A 22,504-nucleotide genomic window follows, 5' to 3' on the forward strand; every position below is an offset into this window, starting at 1 on the left:
ACGTTTTGGGCGGGGTTAGTGACGTTCTGGGCGGGGCCGATGACGGGGGAGGCGGGGGCCGATGACGGCGGGGGCGGGGTTGATGGCGGCGGGGGCGGGGTTGATGACGGCGGGGGCGGGGGTGATGACGCGGGGGTGAGGGTGTCAGGGGCGGGGTTTGAGTTTGGGCGGGTTTTGGGCTGTTTTTAGGCTGGATTGGATGGGAAAAAAATTTTCCACCTGGCAACCCTGGCAGTCAGTGTTGAGGAAGGGGGTGGGGAGAACCAAGCAAGCAGGCAGAGCAGAGGGAGGGACAGGTACGGAGAGCACCCGCTTCCTCCTCCGTCCCTGCATGTGCCCTCAGGGTTAATGCGAGCAAAGCCAGTGCTGTGAGGCCAGGCCAGGCTGCAGCTTCACCCAGGCAGGTGTGGAGAGGGAGGAGGTACCCAGTGCTTGTTTGAATGTGTTCCCCCCCCCCCCCCCCCTTGGCATTGCAGGGGTAGCTCCGTGCAGGCTTTGTGGGGAGCCAAAGCTGCCCGAGTCCCTTTTTATATTTGTCTTCTTGGAAGGAAGGAGGATGATTATGTATCCTTCTCGCCCCCTCCTCCCCGTATTTTTTTTTTCAATCTTTACCATCTTACTTGTTTTAAGTGCCCCAGACCAGACGTTGGGTCTGTGTGTAGTTTGTTCATGTTTTTTTTTAAGGTTTAAACGTACCTGTGACGTTGTTTTGAAGCCTGCAAAAGTTCCTTCGTTTGTGTAGTGTTGTAGATCGATGTGTGCCCCGCCCTCGCGTTAAACGTGACGTCATCACGTTTGACACGAGGGCGGGGCAAACACTTATGGAGAAAAAGCAATCTACACCACCATGGTTTTAGAATGTTGAGACTTGTGGCAGCTTCATTAGAACGTTGGAGGTGCGTTTTATATAGAGAGATTAAAGAGAAAGCAATGAGTGAATCCATAGTCTCAGGCATTGCTAACCTATGTTTCTGTGAGGGGGTTTATGGAACACTGCCCTGACAATGTATGAATAATACCTCAGATAGCCTGAACATCCTTAACAACACTAGTCCCACCCCAGGAGGAAGTGAGCTGAGAGGGGTGGAGTCAGAACCAAGAAGTATAAAATGCAGGGCCAGACTGAGGTTGAGGAGGCCCAGAGAGGAAGAATCGAAGCCCTAGCATACGATACTACAACTCACGTTTAATGATTGTGATCTAGCTGAGGTAAGTCACTTTTGTTTCCTGCTTGAGACTTGCAAGCCTTGCTCTGAGGTCTGGCTGGAGTCAGAATCTAGAACACAGAAGAATTGAGAAGGACTTACAGGCTGTGTTTGGGGAATGGCTCTCTGTCCTCTGTGCAGATCCGTGAAGGCTCTGGGAGTCTGCGGTAGTTGCCTAATTAGCGGCCATGTGTCCAACACTGATCTGGGTTTGCTCGGTGAACACAGTGAACAGATTTTCTTGACGAATAGGGAAGCACCCGCCAACCTCAGGTCTCCTAGGACACACTGCTGCAGTTGTCCATGATGCCTGTTAGGGCATCACTTACCCATGGCACTCACACGAGTGTGCCGCACGGCAGGGAAATGCCACCTCTCTCTCTACTCCAATTCCATTGCTGCTGAGGCCACCTCTGGAACCCATTGCACTGGGTTGTGGGGGGACTAGGAGCTGAGGAGTTTTCTCTGGGACCGACTCCAGAATTCTGGCTCTCACCACAGATCCGCCACCATCCTCAGCTTCACGGTGAGTGCAGCGGATCCGTGGTTTTGCCAGCCACAGTGCCCCTCCATATGCAAGGGATATTCCAAGAGTCCTTGGTTAGTCTGGCCATGACATCAGTACTGGTGACAACATTGTTATTCTGGTAGACTGGCACCCTTAGCAGCATTCTTTTGTTTGTATGCAAGGACGAGGCTCATAAAGCAACAGGCTTTAGCAATGAAAGATGAAATAAGTCTGAGTCTGCATTTTAAAGCCAGGCTGTTAATGCTGGATAGTGTTACATATTATAATCCCATATATCTTTGTTATATAGGAACATACAGTGCTATATATAGTGCTTTATAGTGCTTATTTTGCTCCTACACCTGCCTTCTGAAGAGTTCTCAATAAATATTAAATAAATAAAAGAATACTTCCATTATGATTCTTCAGCTTGGAAAAAGGCAACTGAGAGGGAATATAATAGTTTATAACATCATGAGTGATGTGGAATGGTTAAATAGGGATTGGTCACTTAACCTTTCATGCAACACTAAAACAAGCAGACACCCATGAAAATAATGACCAGCAGAATGAAAACAAATCATAGAAAGTTTGTTTTTCTTAATCATGCAGCACATAATTAAGTTGTAAAATTTGTTGCTGGAGGATGTGATTAAAGTCAACTAACAGTGGGATTCAAAACGGTTTGGACAAGATCTCAGAAGAAAATGTACAAAAACTATTAGCCAGGTTACTATTGAGAAACATTGCACATCCCTGGAAATAAACTATGATAAACAGACCTAAGTTTTGGGATCAGCTAGGCCAGGGGTGTGCTGGTAAATTTTTAACAACAGGCTCTTTCTCCAGACGTAGCCAGCTCTGCAGTTGGAAGGGCCAGGGGTGGCTGGGGAGCGACACTTGCCTCTCTCTCTCCTCCCTCCCTTCGTGCGGGCATGCTAGGCATACCTTTGCTGCGCAATGTCTTGCTTTGAGCAGCATACTGGAACTTCTCTCACATGCTCGAGAAGTCTCAGCCTGCTGCCCAGAGCTGGAAACAAGGAGCGAGGAGCAGCAGCAATCTATTTACTTGGCTGGCAGGGCTCAGCATCCCCACCAGCAAAGTAAAAGAGAATTCAGCAGGGGGCCCAAGCCCACATTTTGGGAGCCAGTTGTTAAAGTAGCCATGGAGGGCCTTACTTTAACAACCGGCTCCCAAAATTCTTAAAAACTTAACAACCGGCTCTTGCGAGCCTGTGAGAGCCTGCTCCAGCACACCACTGAGCTAGGCACTGGCTACTGTTCGAGATAGGATGCTGCAATCCACAGATCCTGGTCTAATTAAGCATTGGTGTTCTTATGCTCTTACTTACAGTAGGTAAAGGAATGTATGACATGGCATAGCATCTATATTTTTCATACACATATAGGGCTAAATTCAGTAAATAGCGCCCAAATTTGGACACCAACAAAAAAAAAAAAATAATTGCTAAGTGCTAGTCTATAAATGGTGCTCTGAATTGGGTGCCATTTATAGAATAGCACTTACCACTAGGATCTATGCCTTAGTTTGGGCACAATGTTTGCATCAGCTGAAGCCTGGTGTAAATCTTCATGCCTAAATTAGGTGCAGATCTGGCATATTCTATAACACTGTGCAGAAATTCTAGGAACACCTCTGACCCACTCATGCCCCTCCCATGGCCATGCCCCCTTTCCAGATCTACATGTAAGTATTTACCAGGGGCGTAGCTAAATGGGGCCACGGGGGCATGGGCTCCCACAGATTTAGCCCTGGCCCCCTCTACTTTCGACCCCCCCCCTCCCACCGCCAACCCTCTCCCCGCTGCCACAGGTACCTTTGCTGGTGGGGGTCCCCAACCCCCACAGCCTTAGTCTTCTTCAGCGCCGGTCTCCGGCACTGAAGAAGACTAAGGCTGGCGGGGGTTGGGAACCCCTGCCAGCCAGCAAAGGAACCTGGCAGTGCCGGCGGGGGTCGAAATTGGCAGGGGAGGGTCGGCGACTGAGGAGGGGGGCTATAATGTGCCCCCCCACCTTGGGCTCTGGACCCCTCTCCCACCGAGGTCTGGCTACACCCCTGGTATTTACATGTGCATCTTTATAGAATACCAACTAAGAGGCACATGTAAATTCAAATTTCTTCCCAATTAGCACCAGTAATTGATTGTTAGTGCCCACTTTTTTGCACTAATTGGTTTGTTATTCAATTAAATTACACACAAAAATTGGGTGCACTCCCAAATTTGTGTGCACACTTTTGAGCGCCATATATAGAATTTGGGGGATAAGGTGATCATTTTTATAAATGTCTAAGTAAAGCACTGTTTTGCATCTGGAAATTACACTGAAATTTGCTAATGAAGTTAAAGTCCATGGAAACTGGATTTAGATGAGATCATATTAAATGGTAGGTGACGTGTTTAGGTATTAAATGGGGAGAATTGTATTTATTTATTTTAAGCATAATTTACAATATTAACTCATAAGACATGATAGAAAGGAGAAAAGCCATGAAAATAACAATAATGGGTACACAAAATCCAATAGAAATATCCAATTCCATTCCTAGTTTTAGAAATTTATAAAGAAAAATGGGAGGAGACAGCCATCTCAGACAAAAATGGCTTATCATATCTACACCCTAATTAAGCAATATCTGCATATTCTAACATCCAGTACTTTTAGATAATATATTTCCTCTATTATCTATATAGGTGCTATATCTTTACAGCTTCTTGAGCCAATACCAACTTCTCTAATTGTGAATTTTAAGTGAGCATAACCTATAATTAATTGTTCAGTGATTCAGTAATGTATTTAGACTTAAGATCATGTGGTGCCCTAGGAAGTGTGACCTACATGAGGTTCAGTAGACTGGGGAAATACATTCTTTTTTACTACATGCTTAGTTTGATGGCTAGAAATATGGCAAATGGGAGTAATTATATATCAGTGTATCTATAAGTGCTCAGATAACCTATTTTCCTTTATAGAATATTAGCTTAACGGGGTTTACATGTGCATATGCAGTTAAGTGTGAACAGTTATGCCAGCCATACAGCTGTTTTAAATGCTTACATAAGTATTACCATACTGGGACAGACCGAAGGTCCACCAAGCCCAGCAGGTAGAACAGATATAGCTTGACGCACCTAAATGCCAATTAATGGCGCCACTGACAATTTTGTTATCATTCTATAAACTACACATGCACTTGCTGCCTATCAATAGGTGCCAACTTATAAAATGAAGGGGATTGAGAGTATATTTTTAGTAATTTTAATATATATATATATATATATATATATATATATATATATATAATGACAAGTATGTCATTACTATAATTTAGCTATTTTCAAGTACACCTTACTGTTCTAATTATGTATTATGCTAACATGTGGTCACATTACTACAGTTATACTATTCCTACAGTGTGAATTAGCTTGACATAGAAGGGCATTTTTGATATGACATTTAATAGGAAAGAATAGGAAATCTGAATAGGAAAGAAGGTCATTTTCAAAAAAGAAAAACATCTATCTTTTGTTTTCGAAAATACTGTTTTCAACAAGGTTTTATGATTTGGACTTTTTGTTTTGTAGTCCATTTTCAAACAAAAAACCTCCAAGTACAAAAAAGGCAAAATCAAGCCATTGGGATGTAGGAGGAGCCAGCATTTTTAGTAGACTGGTCCCCCAGACATCCCAGGACAGCAATAGGGCACCCTAGGGGGCACTGCAGTAGACTTCATAAAATGTACCCAAGTACACATCTCACCATTGCTCCCTTATCTTGTCTGCTGAGTCCCCCCAAAACCCACTACCCCCAACAGTACACTACTACATAGCCCTTACGGGTGAAAGGGGCACCTATATATAGGTACAGTGGGTTGTGGTGAGTTTTGGAGGGCTCATAGTTTCCTCCACAAGTGTAACAGGTAGGGAGAGGTATGGGCCTGGGTCCACCTGTCTGCAGTGCACTGCACCCAACACTAGACTATTCCAGGGATCTGCATACTATTCTAATGGACCTAAGTATAACATCTGAGGTTCGTATAGAGGCTGGCAAGTGCTACTACTACTACTTAACATTTCTAAAGCGCTACTAGGGTTACGCAGCGCTGTACAATTTCACAAAGAAGGACAGTCCCTGCTCAAAGGAGCTTACAATGTAAAGGGGGATGGAAGGGAGTTAGCGACCACTGGGGAAGTAAGGGGAAGTCACCCCTGATTCCCTCCAGTGGTGGTCGTTTAGGGCACCTTTTGTGCCTTATTCTTTATAAAAACAGGTGTAGTTCAAAACGTCTTAGTGTTAGTCTTGGACGGTTTTGTTCTGTCCCATTATGGCTGAAAAATGTCCAAGTGTTAGGAATGTCCAAATCTCACCGTTAACACGCCCTGACTCCCCCTTGTGATTTGAATGCACTTCTGATGGGCTTTATAGAAAAACGTCTAAAAATTGGTTTTGAAAATACCAATTTGGACATTTTTGTGAGAAAAACGTCCAAATGCAGATTTATGCCACTTTTTGGACATTTTTCTCTTTTGAAAATGAGCCCAATAGTCAGTTCACACTATAGGAATAGTATAACTGTAGTAATGTGACCACATATTAGCATAATACATAATTAGAACAGTAAGGTGAACTTGAAAATAGATAAATTATAGTAATGACATAATGATACATTGTCATTATTATATATATTAAAACTACTAAAAATATACTTTCAGTCCCCTTCATTTTGTAACTTGGCACCTACTGTTAGGCAGCAAGTGCATGTGTAGTTTATAGAATGATAACATAAATGTCATTGGAGTCAATAACTGGAATTTAGGTACGTAAGGGCTAGGTGCTAATTTGATAAATAATGCACCAAAGTGACTTAGGACTAGATTCAGTAAATGAAGCTCAAATTTAGGCACCGGAAAAATGCACGCTGAGCATTATTCAATAAATGGCACTTGGATACTGTTTATAGAATAGCCATGTCACCGGAATCCATGCCCAACTTTGGCGTGAGGATTTATACCAAATGAAACCTTGTGCATAAGTTAAACATGGATCCCCCAAATTCTTTAATACTATGCGTATGTTTAATGAATGCCCCTGACCTGCCCCCCTTTTTCAGTTGCATGCTATAGATTTGCATGTACATCTTTATAGAATAGCTCTTAGCAAGATGCACACACAAATCCTAATTGGAGCCAATTAACTGTAATAATTGGTTAGCACCCAATTATTGCTAGTTATCAGCTTGTTACTCAAATAAATTGCATGTGCAAATTGGGCACACACAATTTTGAGCACCATATAGCAAATGCAAGGGTTAATGTGTAACTGCAAGGGGGCATGCACATGGGCAAACCATGGGCATGTCACCAAGGGGTTCATTTTCACATGCCCCAAATTAAATTGCCCCTCTAAAGTGTAAAGGGTTTGATTTAAAAAAGCCCTGAAACTCCTCCAAAATTTCCCTAGCACTATAAATGTATTTACCTCCAGCCTTTGTTAAATTTGTAACCTGTAACCTATCCCTCCTCCCCTTCAAATACTGTGATAAAAGCTTCCCTGCCTGATTTTGCTCAACATAATAATGGGCCTTCAAAGACATCAGCTTTGTGCATGCTAGTAATGAAAAGTCTGCAAAGGCAAAGTTATCTCTCCATTCTGGCATCCCAACAACTGCCCTTCCAAGTGCCTAATTTCTCCATCCAACCCAGTTATATCCCTCTGTCAGCACTTCCAAGTAAAGCCATAATGGCTTTAAGCGCATCCCACCAATTACCCACAGAGGTACCCCCATTCTGTTAGTTTCATAATAATCCAATATAGTCTTCTTTAGTTTCTCCACAAATTCTTGCTCTTCCAACATTGACTCTTTACATCTCCACAACGGGCATAGCCTCAAGACCTGTCTATAATTTACCTCTAATACCACTGCCACATAATCCAAGATAGTGGTGGCCAATATAGCAGTTCTCAGAACATTTATTTATTTATTTGTTACATTTGTATCCCACATTTTCCCACCTATGTGCAGGCTCAATGTGGCTTACATAGTACCGTAAAGGCGTTCGCCAAATCCAGTAGAGAAACAAATACAAGTTGATGGTGTGGTCGAATAAGGTTTATGTGTGTCAAACTCAATAGGGATCGAAGAGAGGGTGGGTTATGTAATGTCCATTATGAGCTTTGGTTTTGCTGTGTTGCAGGGTTCAGGCACCTATGTTGGGTCGGTAGGGTATGCCTTTTTGAATAGGGTGGTTTTTAGTGATTTCCTGAAGTTTAGATGGTCATAGGTTGTTTCCACAGCTCTTGGCAGTGCATTCCATAGTTGTGTGCTTATATAGGAGACGCTGGAAGCATAAGTTGATTTGTATTTGAGTCCTTTGCAATTTGGGTAGTGGAGGTTTAGATATGTTCGTGATGATCCGAATACGTTTCTGATTGATAGGTCTATGAGGTCTGTCATGTATCCTGGGGCTTCGCCGTAGATGATTTTATGGACCAGTGTGCAAATTTTGAAGGTAATACGTTCTTTGATTGGGAGCTAGTGCAGTTTTTGTCGGAGGGGTTTGGCACTTTCAAATCGAGTTTTTCCAAATATGAGCCTGGCTGCTGTGTTTTAAGTGGTCTGGAGTTTATTTGTGAGTTTTTCTTTACATCCCGCATAAATTCCATTGCAGTAGTCTGCATGGCTTAGTACCATTGACTGTATTAAGTTGCAAAATGTTTCCCTAGGGAAGAATGGTTTCACGCGTTTAAGTTTCCACATTGAGTGGAACATTTTCTTAATTGTGGAATTCACTTGGCTCTCGAGTGTAAGGTTACGATTGATTGTAACGCAGAGTATTTTTAGGCTATCTGAGATAGGGAGGGTGTAGTCTGGGGCAGGGGCGTAGCCAGACACCCAATTTTAGATGGGCCAGAGCCCAAGATGGGTGGGCAGATGAACTCAGCCTTGTCCCACAAGTAATTTGGTCTCTCCCTCTCTCGCCTGCATGCCATATGGTCTCTCAAACATCCCCCTCCCCCGCATACCTTTTAAATAGCAGATTTTCACTGGCAGCGAGCAGCAACTAATACACACTGCTCATGTTGGCCCCACAGCATTCCCTGTGATGCAACTTCCTGTTTCCGTATAAGTGAGACTACATCAGAGGGAAGGCTGTGAGTCCAGTGCGAGCAGTATGTATCAGTCACTGCGGGCGAAGATCTGCTATTTACAAGGTATGCAGGAGGGACAGTTGTTGGGATTTTTCAGCTGGTGGGGCTTGGGGATCCCTGGCAGCCACATCATAAGTGTACTGCTACCGGGTGGGCCTGATCTCAAAGTGGGTGGGCCTGGGTCCACCCGGGCCCACCCTTGGCTACGCAACTGGTCTGGGATGTTTATAGTTGTGGGTTTGTTCGTATTGTATTCAGATGAGAGGATGAGGCAGTGTGTTTTTTCATTATTCAATTTCAGTTGAAATGCATTTGCCCATGAGTCCATGGTATTCAAACCGAGCTTGATTTCATTGGTGATTTCTGACAGATCATGTCTAAAAGGAATGTATATTGTGATGTCGTCTGCGTAGATGAATGGGTTGAGGCCTTAGTTGGATAAGGACTTGGCTAGTGGGATCATCATTAGGTTGAAAAGCATTGGTAATAGTGGTGATCCTTGAGATACTCCACAGTCTGCTTTCCACGGTGGTGATATGTTTGAATTTGATTTCACTTGGTATGATCTAGTGGTTAGAAAACCCTTGATCCAACTAAACATATTTCCACCAATCCCGAAGTAATCTAGGAGTCTTAGAGGCTCATTTTCAAAGCACTTAGCCTCCCAAAGTTCCATAGAAACCTATGGAACTTAGCCTCCCAAAGTGCTTTGAAAATATGCCTCTTAGTAGTATATTGTGGTTTACCATGTTGAATTAGCTCGACATGTCGAATTGGAGGAGAAGCATGCTTTTACCTGTAGCTATTTCCTGCTTGAATTTGGCCAAGAGAATGACTAGCACAGTTTCAGTGCTGTGGAGGGGGCAAAATCCTGATTGTGATTCATGTAATATTGAGAATTTGTTTATGTAGTCAGTAAGTTGTTTGGTTACCATGCTTTCCATCAGTTTGACTGCTAGTGGGATAGATGCAACTGGGCAGTAGTTGGCGAGTTTGTTTGTTTTTTTCTTGGTATCTTTTGGTATGGGGTGAGTAGAATGTTGCCATATTCCTTAGGGAAGATACCTTGTTGGATCATGTATTTTAGGTGGGATGTGAGGTCTGCTATGAAGCGGTCAGGGGTGGATTTAAGTAGGTAGCTGGGGCAGGTATTCAATTTGCAGTGGGTGTTGGAGAACCTATGAGTCGTATGGGTAATTGTTTCGGTGGTGAGGAGAGCAAAGTTTGACCAGGTACAGTCCGCTGGGTATTCTCCACAGATTGGGTCCAAGCCATTGATGAAGTTTTTGATATCGGTGTTATACTGAGGAAGTGTATTGCGTAGATTTGTTATTTTTTCATTGAAGTATTTAGCAAGTTTGTCTGCAGATGGGATGTCTGTGTTGGTTGTTTATTTATTTATTTAATTTATTTATTGCATTTGTATCCCACATTTTCCCACCTATTTGCAGGCTCAATGTGGCTTACATAGTTTTGTTAACATTGTCATTACAGGATAACAAATACATTTAGTATTGTGCAGAGATTAAATAAGAGAGGAAAGAAAAAGGAAGGGAATGATTAGGGTAATTATAGTAGGTGGGCTTTCTTAACTGAGTGGGTTGTAAGGTGGATTAGTGTGGCTATCAGTTCTCATTGTATGCCTTGTTGAAGAGATATTTCTTCAGAGATTTGCAAAAGATAGTTGTTTTGTCGATTATTCTCAGGTCTGTAGGCACTGCATTCCATAATTGCGTGCTTATGTATGAGAAGGTAGTAGCATGCATCAGCTTGTATTTCAGTCCTTTACAACTGGGGAAGTGTAGGTTGAGAAATTTGCGGGATGATCTTGTGGCATTTCTTGGAGGTAGGTCCACAAGGTTTAGCATGTAGATTGGGGCGCCTGCTTGAATGATTTTGTGTACAATCGTGCAGATCTTGAGCATCATGCATTCCCTAAGTGGGAGCAAGTGGAGCTTCTCTCTTAAGTGTTTTGCACTTTCATATTTAGTTTTTCCAAATATGAGTCTGGCAGTGGTATTCTGGGCAGTTTGTAGTTTTTTGATAGTCTGTTCTTTGCAGCCCGCGTATAATGCATTGCAGTAGTCCAGATGACTTATTACCATTGATTGTACCAGGGTACGGAAGATGTATCTCGGGAAGAAAGGTTTTACTCTTTTAAGTTTCCACATGGAGTAGAACATCCTTTTCGTCGTGTTTTTCACGTGGGCATCGAGAGTGAGGTTTCGATCAATGGTGACTCCAAGAATTTTCAAGCTTTGTGAGACAGGAAGAGAACAGTATGATGTGATTATGATGGAGAAGTGTTTTGTGTTATGTTGTGAGGTGAGTACAAGACATTGTGTTTTTTCTGCATTAAGTCTCAGTTGGAATGCATCTGCCCAGGTGTGCATTATTTGGAGGCTTTGGTTGATCTCGTTGGTGATTTCATTTAGATCATGTTTGAACGGGATGTAGATTGTGGCATCATCTGCATATATGTAGGGGTTGAGGTTTTGATTGGCTAGCAGTTTGGCTAATGGTATCATCATCAGGTTGAATAAGGTTGGCGAGAGGGGGGATCCTTGGGGGACTCCACATTCAGGTATCCACGGGGGTGATCTGTCCGCGTTCGTTGTTACTTGGTATGATCTTGTGGTCAGGAATCCTTTGAACCATTTGAGAACTGTGCCTCCTATTCCGAAGTATTCTAGTATATGTAATATTATTTCATGATTAACCATGTCAAAGGCACTGGACATCTCGAATTGTAGGAGGAGTATGTTGTTACCAGTTGCAATTGCTTGTTTAAATGAATTCATTGTGGACACTAGAACAGTGTCGGTGCTGTGATTTGACCAAAATCCTGATTGAGATTCGTACAAAATTGAGTGTTTATTTAGGTATTCAGTAAGTTGTTTCGTCACTATGCCTTCCATGAGTTTAGTTATAAGTGGAATAGATGCTACTGGGCGATAGTTGGTTAGGTCCATTGTGCTTTTCTTAGCATCTTTTGGTAGCGGAGTTAGTAGGATGTTTCCTTTATCTGTGGGAAAGAGCCCATTTTGAAGCCTGTGATTTACGTGGTTCGTGGGATCTGTTTTGAAATATTTGGGTGCGGATCTTATTAGACTATTAGGGCAAATGTCTAATTTGCATTGCGATTTGGCATATTTTCCGAGCCAATGTGAGATTTCATTTGATGAGATTGTGTCAAAGTTGGTCCATGATCATTCCCCGGGTTTTGGGTCTAGACATTCAAGGATATTTGTGTAATCCGTTATATTAGTAGGTATCATGAGTCGGAGCTTTATGATTTTTTCCTTGAAGTAATTTGCAAGATTGGTTGCTGATGGGATATCTGTGTTGTTGGATGTAACCATAGTGGTATTTAGGAGATTATTTATGAGTGAGAAGAGATTGTGTGTATCCTTGTAGTTTGGTCCTATTTTGGTTATGTAATACGTCCTTTTAGTTTGTCTGATAGTGTATTTGTATTTTCTTTGTAGTTGTTTCCAGTTTTTAAGTGTGTTTTCATCTTTTTTCTTGCTCCATGCTCTTTCTAGTCTTCTGACCTGTGTTTTTAGTTCTTTCAGTTCTTCGTTAAACCATGGTGCTATATTGTCTAGTATTGTTCTGCATCTGTTATCCCATTCTTGAAGAAATTGGGGTGAGTCTGTGGGTGTTGTCCATTCGTCGGTATATAATTGTTGCCAGAATATTAGTGGGTCTATTTTGCCTCTCATAGTATAAGTGTCAGGTTCTCAGGTTCAGAGCCTGCGGGGCCGGGCTCTGGAGCAAACGTGAGCCCTTGGGCTGCTGATGAGGAGCGACAGCAGCAGGCAAAACCCACCAACCAACGCTGGGCAAGCACACCGGCACCGGCAGGGACTGCAGGCACCACCCAGCGAGCCGGAACACACAGACTGGAATTCCCCGGACTGGAGGACACAGGACTGGAACACGGGACTGCAATCCCCTGGACTGGAGGACACAGGACTGGAACCCACACCGGACCGGAACACACTGGACTGGAGCACACTGGACTGGTCCGTACATCTTCACCTGCACTTGGCCACTACCCCCCCAAGGGTTGAGCCCTTGGGTTCGAGTGGCCGGCAGGACTTACCGGATACCAGATGATACAGGGACCAGGACTGGAAACAGAAGAGACAGCAGTGCTCCAAGGAACTGGACTAACCAGGGCACTCCTAGGCCTACACTAACAAAATGACTTCCTAAGCCCTATACTAACAAGCTAAACACAAAACTAACAAGCTTCCTAAGCACTACTCTAGCAAGCTAGAAACCAAACTAACAAGGTGCTTCCTAAGCACTACTCTAGCAAGCTAGACACCAAACTAACAAGGTGCTTCCTACAGCACCAAAACCCAAACAGCAAAGACTGCAATGCTCCCAATAGCACAAACACCAGAAGTACTTCTAACAGCAAAATCTGTAGTGTTCCTAACAACACGAAACCCTGAAGTACTTCTAACAGTAACAGAGCTTCCCAAAGCCCTACTCACAGCAATGCTTCCAAAACCAAGAGGGAAAAGCAGGGGAACCACAAGGGAAAAGCAGGAAAGCTAAACACACAGACACCAGTGCACACTGCACTAACACTAACCTGGACCTTAGCAAAAGCAAGCAGGGAAACTAGACACAAAGTCAGAAGTGCACACTGCACCACCTTACCTAAAGCACACACCACCGTTGCAAAGGCTGTGAAGGAAACAACACCACTTCCTTATCAAGGCCCTCCCTGATGATGTCATACTCCCTAGACCTAGGCAAAAGCACATTGACCCAGAGAGGCCCAACCCACACCAATGCAACACCGTGAAGCACTTGAAGCCAGTACACCCAAAGAGAGGTAGAGCTAACTCAGCCCACCAACACAGCTGTGGTAAAGTGAAACAATTAGAGTAATGCTGCTGGAAGCTGCCAGCACACAGAGAGAGAGAGAGCCAGCTGCTCAGAAAGGACAAACAAAAGAAACAGAAGCCAGCTAAGCTGACCACCAGGAAAAAGGTAAGTTTGAGAGGGGTTATGACCACAATCATAACAATGTTTGTTGTTTTTGTTTTTGTTGTGTCTTTTTTGTTCTCCAGTGGAGGGAAAGGTTTGCACTGTAGTGGTTGGACCATGGCCTGGCTGTCCATTTTGTGTCTATTAGTGTGATATTTGGTTCTGATGAGAATTTGTGGGTGACAATGTCTAGTGTATGTCCTTTGTTATGGGTGGGTTGTGTGTTTGGCCAGTGGAGTTCCCATAGTTGGAGGAAGTCTTTGCATTCTCGTACATTGCTTGAGTTAGTATCTTCAAGGTGAAGATTGATGTCTCCTGCTATGAGAAGGTTCTAGGTGGAAACATAAGTGTTCGATATGAAATCCAGAAAGTGTGTTTGTGAGTCTTGCCATTTGCCCGGGGGTCTGTAAAATAAAATTAGGTTTAGGTGATCACATAGGTTGGAGTGGTTGATTCTGACTGAGGCTATTTTGAGTTGAGGAAGAATAGATTCTGCTATTGTTGTGACTGTGAATTGAGATTTGTAGATTATTGCTATGCCTCCTCCTCTTTTTCCTTCTCTTGTCCAGTGGGTAGTTTTGTATCCTGGAGGACAGAGCTCTGAGATTATTGGATCTTTGGGGTCATGGATCCAAGTTTCGCTGATAAGTAGGAAGTCAAGATGGTCAGCTGTAATCCAGTCCGTTAGTATCATGGTTTTATTGACTGCCGATCTGGCATTGATGTATCCTATTTGTATTTTTTGGTGGTGTTCAGTTGGGTGTGAGGTAATGATAATTTTTATCAGCTGTATAGGTTTGTTGTGTCCTTTTGTTTCTTTCTGTTGATAGTGACCATGGCTAGTAGGTTTTTTGTGCCATTGTTGTGGTGACTGAGGTGGTGTTTAGTAGTTTATTTATGAGTTGGTATAATTTCTTCAAGTCTTTGTAATCCGGTCCTATTTTAGTTTTGTAATAAGACCTTTTGGTCTGTCTTATTCCATATTTGTATTTTCTTTGTATTTGTTTCCATACGTTGAGTGTGTGTTCATCGTTTATTTTTTTCCATGCTCGTTCGAGTTTCCCGGATTGTGTTTTGAGTTTTTTCAGTTTGTCGTTGAACCATGGTATCGGGTTTTGTCTTCGTGATGTTCTTGTTCTTAAGGGTGCTATTTCATCTAGTATGCTTCTGCATCTTTTGTACCAGTCAGAGAGGTAATGTATGGAGTCCAGTTGTGCTGTCCATTCGTTGTTGTATATCTGTTGCCAGAATGCTTTTAGGGTCTATTTGGCACCTTGTGCTGTAGGTTGTATGTTCTTGTACATGGTATGATCCCTTTGTCTGCCAATTTAGGGATAGGTTTAGTTTGTAGTGATCGGTCCAAGGTGTTTCTGACCATTTCATATCTGTTATTAGTAGGTTGTGGTCTGTAGACAAATTATGTGAGAAGAGGTCATGTGTGTGCCCTTTGACATGGGTAGCTTGAATGTGTGGCCATTTGAGATCCCATGAGTGGAGGAATTCCTTGCATTCTCGTGCATTGGTGGAGTTTGGGTCTTCTAGGTGAAGGTTTATGTCTCCTAGCATTACTACTAGTATGTTGGAGTTGGTTACACAGGTGTTTGAGATGAAGTCCGTGAAATTTGGCTGGCTTTCATTCCAATTACTGGGTGGTCTGTAAAACAAGACGCAGTTCAGATGATCAAGCAAGGATTTGTTATGGATTCTGATTGAAGCAATTTCAAGTTGGGTTGTTATGGACTCGGCAGTGGTTTCGGTGGTGAAGTGGGAGCGGTAGATTAGTGCTATACCTCCACCTCTCTTTTTCTTTCTGGTCCAGTGAGTGATTTTGTATCCTGGAGGGCATAGGTTAAGGATTATGGGGTCTTTTTGATCGTGGATCCAGGTTTCATTGATGAAAATTAGATCGAGGTTTTCTGACATGATCCAGTCTGTTATTGTTCTTTTATTTACTACGGATCTGGCGTTAATGCAACCCACTTGAATTTTTTGGTATGGGGCTTCTATGTTTGGTGTTGTATGGATTTTTGTTAGTTGTCGTTTCATAGTAACATAGTAACATAGTAGATGACGGCAGAAAAAGACCTGCACGGTCCATCCAGTCTGCCCAACAAGATAACTCATATGTGCTACTTTTTGTGTATACCCTACTTTGATTTGTACCTGTGCTCTTCAGGGCACAGACCGTCTAAGTCTGCCCAGCACTATCCCCACCTCCCAACCACCAGCCCTGCCTCCCAACCATCGGCTCTGGCACAGACCGTATAATTCTGCCCAGCACTATTCGTGCATGGAATGTCAGTCCATATTTAGCATTAATGTACTTCAGATAAGATCGTATTGCTAAAAACTGCTTTCCCTGAAGAACAGTATGTTTGCTTAAATATGGTACAATCAAAATCATGCCACCATTATGTCAAATCGGAGCTCTAATTCACGCAGTTTGAAGTATTAACAGTGCTTTCTAGTAGATCAAAGCTCTCACCACAAGAAGCCTTGGATACTTCCTTCCAATCGTTCTACGTAATGGTGTCCAATGTGCCTGTTCCAGCTCCAACAGCAGCTCCAACTTCAGCCCAAGCAGCTGTGGGATGAATTACTGTAAAAAAAATCTTCAGTGTATCTGCACCTTCAAACCCCTCTGACGACAAGCCAAGGATCCATAAATTACTCCACTGTATGCAGTTATTCATGCACTCCAGTCTCTGTATTCGTTTTGCCGTGCAGCCCACCTCAACAAACTGCTGATCTTGCGCCTGCACCCATTCCTCCAGCTGCTCTGCATGTGTAGCCACAGCCGACACCTGCTGTTTTACCAAAAAAGCTTCATCCTTCAAGTCCTACATTACCTTAAGATTCCCTTTAATAACATCTTTAATTTACAGGACCTCCTGGAAAAGTGTACCAGTCGAAGAGAAATATCATCTACCTCCAGCAATGGCTCCTTCACCGGTGAGACCAAACAAAAAAAACAGCACCACGGGCCTTTAAAAATGGAACACAGTTCTTTAATGAATGAGCCTTGACAAAAAGACCCGACACGGGCCGTGTTTCGGTGACTAGCACCTGCATCAGGGGTCTACATAGAATACAAAACATAGAAATAATATATTTTTAAAAATTTTTTTAAAATATAATGAGTAAAACCAAAGATTAATATTTAGACTCATCAAGCATACATATATAAGCCTATATAAACACCTAAAGCATTTAATATTTTAACATTGCATTTAATATTTTAACATTCTCATATATTATTACAGTATATAGTAATTTGAAAATAAATGGATAATTAATCAAAACAAAAATGGTAACTCACCACAGTGATGACGTGGAAAACTTGGGGAATAACTCGAATATATTCCTCTACAATATATTATTCCTTACTTTTGGACAAAAAATTTTTCATATATTAATATTATATGTTTAAAACGCTTATTTTAATTATTTATAATATATTTTATAAAAAGGTCATATTATATAATACTGGCTATAACTAAATTTCATATTCATAAAAGCTTAAACTAACAGGTCAAAAATAATTTTTTAAAACATTTTAAAATATACAATAAATTTCAAACATTACACTGATAATATCATAAACCTTCAAAAACATTCAAATCAGCACAGAAATGAATAAATATATACATCTTCAAATATAAAAAAGCCAAAACTATAATATCTAGTGGCATTACTTGATCTTAATTTTAAAAAGACAACATTTTGTCACTATATGTGCATGTGTACATACACACACATACACATATATACATATACATATATATATATATATATATATATATATATATATATATATATATATATATATATATATACATATACACACACACACACACACCTGTTAGTTTAAGCTTTTATGAATATGAAATTTAGTTATAGCCAGTATTATATAATATGACCTTTTTATAAAATATATTATAAATAATTAAAATAAGCGTTTTAAACATATAATATTAATATATGAAAAATTTTTTGTCCAAAAGTAAGGAATAATATATTGTAGAGGAATATATTCGAGTTATTCCCCAAGTTTTCCACGTCATCACTGTGGTGAGTTACCATTTTTGTTTTGATTAATTATCCATTTATTTTCAAATTACTATATAATAATATATGAGAATGTTAAAATATTAAATGCAATGTTAAAATATTAAATGCTTTAGGTGTTTATATAGGCTTATATATGTATGCTTGATGAGTCTAAATATTAATCTTTGGTTTTACTCATTATATTTTAAAAATTTTTTTAAAAATATATTATTTCTATGTTTTGTATTCTATGTAGACGCCTGACGCAGGTGCTAGTCACCGAAACACGGCCCGTGTCGGGTCTTTTTGTCAAGGCTCATTCATTAAAGAACTGTGTTCCATTTTTAAAGGCCCGTGGTGCTGTTTTTTTTGTTTGGACTTTAGTTTGTACTTTGTTCCCTCTCTTTTGTTACATCCTTCACCGGTGAGGCCATATAGGTTTCTTTCACTTTCCTCTCTACACTGGCATCTGAAAATCAAGTTTGCCCAATTTAACATTATTAACCATATTTTGACACCAGAATCAACAATGGCACTCTTGTGAAAAAAATGTTAGGGATCCTAGGAGCCGGAATTCTAGGCTGCCATTTTCCTCAGGCTCAAGAAAGCATTGCTGTATTTTTAACAATTGTTATATATTCAGTGCAGCATCTGGAACTGGCCTAAAGTTGATAACATTGATGTTTATATCCATGTTCATCCCCTATTTTATCAAGTTTTCAAGTTAGCATTATTAAGTCATTATCTTTTAAGAGGTGGTGTTCGGGTCAGGTTTAATTTAAGCTTACTTAGACACAGACTCTTTTTAAAATCCTTTTTAGCTTGTGGGGTTTTTTGTTTCATTTTTTTTACATGTCTTCTCCCCATTGTTTGTTTCTTGGTAGGATAGAGTATCCTGATAGTGAGATTGCAAAAGAGATTGTAGTAGATCGGGTATCTTTAAATAACAATAAAAATCAGACAAAAGATTGCCAATTAATACTGTCAAGTACTAAGCATGATGTACTTAGGAACAACAAACATAGTTTGAAATGTCTATATGCGAATGCCAGGAGCCTAAGAAATAAGATGGGGGAGTTGGAATATATTGCACTAAATGAAAAATTAGATATAATAGGCATCTCTGAGACCTGGTGGAAGGAGGATAACCAGTGGGACACTGTCATACCGGGGTACAAATTATATCGTAGTGATAGGGTGAATCGGATTGGTGGAGGGGTAGCATTGTATATTAACGAGAGCCTTGAATCAAATAGATTGAAAATTCTGCAGGAAACAAAACACTCCTTGGAATCACTGTGGATTGAAATTCCATGTGCAAAGGGGAAAAGGATAGTGATAGGAGTGTACTACCGTCCGCCTGGCCAGGACGAACAGACGGATGCGGAAATGTTAAAGGAAATCAGGGACGCAAACAAACTGGGCAACACAATAATAATGGGGGATTTCAATTACCCGCATATAGACTGGGTTAATGTAACATCTGTACACGCAAGGGACATAGGATTTCTTGATGAAATCAAGGACAGCTTCATGGAACAGCTAGTTCAGGAGCCGACAAGAGAAGGAAAAATACTAGACTTAGTCCTTAGTGGTGCTCATGATCTAGTGCAGGGGGTAACGATACGAGGGCCGCTTGATAACAGTGATCATAATATGATCGGTTTTGATATTGGCATTGAAGGAAGTGAAACTAGGAAATCAAGTACGCTAGCGTTTAACTATAGAAAAGGTGATTACGACAAAATGAGAAAAATGGTGAAAAAAAGACTGAAAGGAGCAGCTCGCAGAGTAAAAAACTTGCATCATGCGTGGATGCTGTTTAAAAACACCATCCTGGAGGTTCAGGACAAATATATTCCACGTATTAGAAAAAGGGAAAAAAGACTAAACGTCAGCCGGCGTGGCTAAACAGTAAGATAAAGGAAATCATTAGAGCCAAAAAACAATCCTTCAGAAAGTGGAGAAGAGAACCAACTGAAAGTAACAGGATAGATCATAAGGAATGCCAAGCCAAATGCAAAGCGGAGATAAGGAGGGCAAAAAAAGGACTTTGAGAAGAAATTAGCGTTGGAAGCAAAAATACATAGTAAAATTTTTTTAGATACATTAAAAGCAGGAAACCGGCCAAAGAGTCGGTTGGGCCGCTGGACGAAAATGGTGTTAAAGGGGCGATCAAGGAGGACAAAGCCGTAGCGGAGAAATTAAATGAATTCTTTGCTTCGGTCTTCACCGAGGAGGATTTGGGGGGGACACCGGTGCCGGAAAGAATATTTGAAGCGGGGGAGTCGGAGAAACTAAACAAATTCTCTGTAACCTTGGAGGATGTAATGGGTCAGTTCAGCAAGCTGAAGAGTAGTAAATCACCGGGACCTGATGGTATTCATCCCAGAGTATTAATAGAACTAAAAAATGAACTTGCGGAGCTACTGTTAGAAATATGCAATCTGTCCCTAAAATCCAGTGTAGTACCGGAAGACTGGAGGGTAGCCAATGTTACTCCGATTTTTAAGAAGGGTTCCAGAGGAGATCCGGGAAATTATAGACCGGTGAGTCTGACGTCGGTGCCGGGCAAGATGGTGGAGGCTATTATTAAGAATAAAATTGCAGAGCATATACAAAAACATGGACTGATGAGACAAAGTCAGCACGGATTTAGTGAAGGGAAGTCTTGCCTCACCAATCTAATGCATTTTTTTTTGAGGGGGTAAGCAAACATGTGGACAATGGGGAGCCGGTTGATATTGTATATCTGGATTTTCAGAAGGCGTTTGACAAAGTGCCGCACGAAAGACTCCTGAAGAAATTGCAGAGTCATGGAATCGGAGGTAGGGTATTATTATGGATTAAGAACTGGTTGAAAGATAGGAAGCAGAGAGTAGGATTGCGTGGCCAGTATTCTCAGTGGAGGAGGGTAGTTAGTGGGGTCCCGCAGGGGTCTGTGCTGGGTCCGTTGCTTTTTAATGTATTTATAAATGACCTAGAGATGGGAATAACTAGTGAGGTAATTAAATTCGCCGATGACACAAAATTATTCAGGGTCGTCAAGTCGCAGGAGGAATGTGAACGATTACAGGAGGACCTTGCGAGACTGGGAGAATGGGCGTGCAAGTGGCAGATGAAGTTCAATGTTGACAAGTGCAAAGTGATGCATGTGGGTAAGAGGAACCCGAATTATAGCTACGTCTTGCAAGGTTCCGCGTTAGGAGTTACGGATCAAGAAAGGGATCTGGGTGTCGTCGTCGATGATACGCTGAAACCTTCTGCTCAGTGTGCTGCTGCGGCTAGGAAAGCGAATAGAATGTTGGGTGTTATTAGGAAGGGTATGGAGTCCAGGTGTGCGGATGTTATAATGCCGTTGTATCGCTCCATGGTGCGACCGCACCTGGAGTATTGTGTTCAGTACTGGTCTCCGTATCTCAAAAAAGATATAGTAGAATTGGAAAAGGTACAGCGAAGGGCGACGAAAATGATAGTGGGGATGGGACGACTTTCCTATGAAGAGAGGCTGAGAAGGCTAGGGCTTTTCAGCTTGGAGAAGAGACGGCTGAGGGGAGATATGATAGAAGTGTATAAAATAATGAGTGGAATGGATCGGGTGGATGTGAAGCGACTGTTCACGCTATCCAAAAATACTAGGACTAGAGGGCATGAGTTGAAGCTACAGTGTGGTAAATTTAAAACGAATCGTAGAAAATTTTTCTTCACCCAACGTGTAATTAGACTCTGGAATTCGTTGCCGGAGAACGTGGTACGGGCGGTTAGCTTGACGGAGTTTAAAAAGGGGTTAGATAGATTCCTAAAGGACAAGTCCATAGACCGCTATTAAATGGACTTGGAAAAATTCGCATTTTTAGGTATAACTTGTCTGGAATGTTTTTACGTTTGGGGAGCGTGCCAGGTGCCCTTGACCTGGATTGGCCACTGTCGGCGACAGGATGCTGGGCTAGATGGACCTTTGGTCTTTCCCAGTATGGCACTACTTATGTACTTATGTACTTATGAATTCGTTGCCGGAGAACGTGGTACGGGCGGTTAGCTTGACGGAGTTTAAAAAGGGGTTAGATAGATTCCTAAAGGACAAGTCCATAGACCGCTATTAAATGGACTTGGAAAAATTCTGCATTTTTAGGTATAACTTGTCTGGAATGTTTTTACGTTTGGGGAGCGTGCCAGGTGCCCTTGACCTGGATTGGCCACTGTCGGTGACAGGATGCTGGGCTAGATGGACCTTTGGTCTTTCCCAGTATGGCACTACTTATGTACTTATGTTAGGTGGCAATTGTCAGTTTAACTTGTTTATAGTTTATATGTATTTGATTATATATGTATTGATATAATCCACGTGGAGGGGCATTTTCGAAATGGACATCCAAGTTTCGATTTGGACGTCCTTGCAAAACGGCCCGATCCAGGGACGGGGAAACTTGTATTTTCGAAACAAGATGGATGTCCATCTTTTGTTTCGAAAATACCATCATGAACGTCCAAATCCTTAAATTTGGTCATCCCTAGATTTGGACGTCCTTAGATATGGCCGTTTCTGATTTTTGGCGATTTT

This window comes from Microcaecilia unicolor, chromosome 1 (genome assembly GCF_901765095.1).
Source record: "Microcaecilia unicolor chromosome 1, aMicUni1.1, whole genome shotgun sequence".
NCBI lineage: Eukaryota > Metazoa > Chordata > Amphibia > Gymnophiona > Siphonopidae > Microcaecilia > Microcaecilia unicolor.